Here is a 3,792-nt window from a genome sequence, read left to right on the forward strand (position 1 = left end):
TTTTTTTTTCTTTTTCAAACCACTGATGTCCTCTGTCAGTGTTGCTGCCTTTGCTGCAGAGGATTTAGTTAGAAATCAGTGTGCAAACTGTATTAAACTGCAAATATCCACAGCAATAAAATCTGAGATAGTGTTTGATGTTACGCTACCAGAAAACTCTCGCTGGTGAATTAAGCAGTCGAAGGAAAAGTCAGACATTTTGGGTTATACATTCATTTGCTGTTTTCGCTGAGCATTAGATGAGAAGGTTCGTAATACTTTCATGTCTGCACTGATTATAAAGCTACTGCCAACTATTCCCAAAATGCAATTCTCAAAGTGTTATACTTTTCATTTAAGTGCAAAAATAATTTGGCCACATTGCAGAATGTCGTGTCATTTGATGCCGATCGCTGAAGCCCACGTAGCACGCACTGAACCCGCCCTACAGACTCCACGCTGCGGTCTGCATTACGTAGCGATATTAATAGATATGATGAGTCACATTGAAAAGCCTTACTGAGCGTTTTGACTTCTTGTTTTTACGAATACACGAGTCAAAGGTCGCAAAAGGTCACACACACAAAGCAGGCAGCACGGCTCGTGAGTGCCAGAACAAAGCTAATTATAGATTAATCCGAGGAAATTGGGTTATTAAGAGAAGTGACATTACTTCAAACCATGTACTTAATTAAAAACGTTGCTTAAAGCTGTTTTCTGCTGTTGCTGTGCATGTAAACTTAATTTTGAGAAACTGCTCTAACTACAGGGTTATTTCATCTTTTCAGGTCATACACCTGAATGCATGTGTGTGTGTGTTTGTGTTTGTGTGTGTGTGTGTGTGTGTGTGCATGTGTGTCTAACATGGCTTGTGCAGCTGCTGCCCACTCATCAGGGCAAGGACCTCAGACGTTTTTCTTTACAGTGGTGAGAAACCTGCTGCGATGGCCTGAGAAACAAATCGCTGTGTGTATCTGGCGTTAGCTTTGGAGAATGTCAGCTGATCGATTGCGACGTGCTGTGTGTTGTTACAAACAATATCTTTGATGGATAAGCATGACAAATATACCACATGTACTTCTTCCTCTCTTGTTTCTCTTTGCAATTGTCTCTTTCTTTACCTTTGTGTATTTGCTCTGTGTGTGTGAGTCTCATTTCTGTATCTTTACACATTAAATCCAAAGGATGTAATAACAGTAGAAACGATATTAAATAAAGTTTGGGATAAACTTGGGTACGAGTTTCTTTCTTCTCTTTCTTTTCTTTTTTGTGATTGTCAACATACATACATGCACTGTTGTACACTCCACATGTATCAGTACACACACACACACACACACACACACACACTCTCTCGCTGTGTGTCTCTCTTTAGTTGCCAGAGCAGCATCTTTTCAGAGGGAGCTGTTATTGTTGTCAAATATTTCATGGTTATTTTGCTGATCCGTACACATTTTGATATGTGTGTGTGTGTGTGTGTGTGTGTGTGTGTGTGTGTGTGTGTGTCTTGATGTGTCTTTATGTTCATGCTGTATGCACATTCATTTCATGTTCCTGTCCACATGAGCATCCATTAATTTGTCTGGTACATCATGTCAAAGATGTGACAGGCATCTTGCTGATCTTCACATATCTAGTGTATCCGTGCATGTGTTTGTGTGTGTGTGTGTGTGTGTGAGTGTGTATGTGTGTGTGTGCAGGTTGGGGTTATTTTCATACCTGTGTGCAGCAGCATGTGTATTCCAGTGTGTGTGTGTTTTTTTTTTACAGTGTGGTATTTTTATAATGTAATGTGGGTGTATATTTCAATATTCGTCATGTTCCACTGTAGGATTTTTTTTTTTTTTTGATGTTTGTGAATAATCCGAGCAATCCGATTTCTATGTGATTGTTTGCTGATTGTTATGAATTTCACATCTCATGTCTCGCTTTTTTTTTTTTTTTTTTTTTTTTTTTTTTTCAGCTGTTTATCATGTTTATCTGCCTCGAGCTGCATCCACGAGAAACTCTCTGCCTTCTCAGCTTCCCTTAAAATTCAGTCCGGCCCTCATTGCTTTGAATTACCACATCGAGAGAGGGGTTGATTTAGCATTTATTTATTCAGAGCAGCACTTAAAAAACAGCCAAGGGAGAGAGAGAGACTAACACACTGGAAAGACAAGTTGAGTGGAAGCTTATGGAAGGAAAGACGGAGGAAGAGAAGTCGAAGAAGTGTGAATTTCACTGATTTTTTTTTATTAAGTTTAAGTTAAGTTCTTCAATTATTTTTGAACTTTTTTTCAAAGTTAACTTTTTAGAAATTATATTAAAAAAACAATATTCTGAGTTATTAATTTAAAAATTCAAATTTTAAATTAAAGGCAAATATGAGACCTTTGGGTTTAACCTAGGATAAGCCTTATATCTGTTAATTGTATCAGGCAGGTTTCTTAAATAGGATGTGTGATCATTCAGTCACAGAACGCTACACATTGTAAGTCTAAATCCATAATCACAAAGTGAACACTCTGCAGCACATCTGTCTGTACAGTATGTGCCTAATCAATCAGGGCGAGCTTTTTCGTAGAGTAGTTTCCAATCGAAGGTGAACAAAAAAAAGGGAAGAATGGTGTTCCCGCTGCTCTTTTCAGCAGCAGTTCCCACAGGGCTGAAAAGACTCATCCTGACTGACTGGGCACATATGTGTCGATTTCAGTGTGTGAGTGTGGAGATGAATGGCTCAAACCCTGGCAGAGTAGAGGGGCGCCCTCTTTAGGGGAAAAGTACAGCGGTTTTATTGGCTGGACCACAAGTGGGAGCCAGGCCAATAAACATGAATGTCCGTGACTAACTGACTGACTGACTGATAGAGTTGAGTGATCAAGTTACTCCATTGTTCAGCCGAATGTTACGTGACTGAGTTATGAAGTTAAACCATTGGTAGGCGGGCCTAGTGTTGGAGGGGGGGCGTTTACAGCCTGCAGTGTTGCCAACTCAACACATTTGTTGCTAGAGGCCTTTTTCTTTAAAAAAGTACATAGTGACAAATCTAGTAACTTTGTGGACAAACCTTAGCTACTTTCCATAGAGGAGAGTTACCAGTATTACAATTTTTACCCAGATGGAGGTAGCTGTGTGAGGAACAAAATAAGAAAGATATTCTGCTGCTCTAACTTTGTCTCTGACTGATCATTTTCCAAGTAAATATAACCAAAATCTCAGCACAGCCTTTGTCTTTAATTTGTGTGTTTGGTAATTTTGTCAGACAATGTCGTGGTTATAAATTCAGGAGTTTAACAGCATCAGAGCTGCGTCTTGGAAACGGCTTGAAAGTTAACATGTTAACATCTTAATGGGCTGCATTTCAGTCACTATTTCATACGTGTTCCATTGTCTCACAACAGAAACCGAAAAACATGTAAATGTGAACAGCTTTTGAGAATTCAGCTGTAGATAAAGGGGTTGAGTTGAAGCCTGACACATGTGCTGTCTTTTAAATATTCACCCACAATCATAATCCGTCCCTGGCCAAAGTGTTTTAGTGGCCTAAACCACAACCACATGCAGGAGTCAGGATCCAAACCTCAGTCCTCAGTGTGTAAGTCCTGCAGAATCCAAGACTTTAATGACTGGATAAACTCTTGTTTTTGCCACCGAACATAAATCCACTCAGCAATTATTGTGTGTCTTCCAAAAATGTGTTTGGTAGAAATGTATTTTGGCATTCAGCGGAAAATTAATGTAGACAGTGAAGACACATCACTGACAGGACAAAGACACAGATTTGATTTGGTTAATCCAGTTTTTGGCTGAAATATAGAACAGGAACTGATT

This window comes from Seriola lalandi, unplaced genomic scaffold (assembly GCF_002814215.2).
Source record: "Seriola lalandi dorsalis isolate HSWRI2012SDOR001 ecotype SW California unplaced genomic scaffold, Sedor1 jcf7180002054951, whole genome shotgun sequence".
NCBI classification, from domain to species: Eukaryota; Metazoa; Chordata; class Actinopteri; order Carangiformes; family Carangidae; genus Seriola; species Seriola lalandi.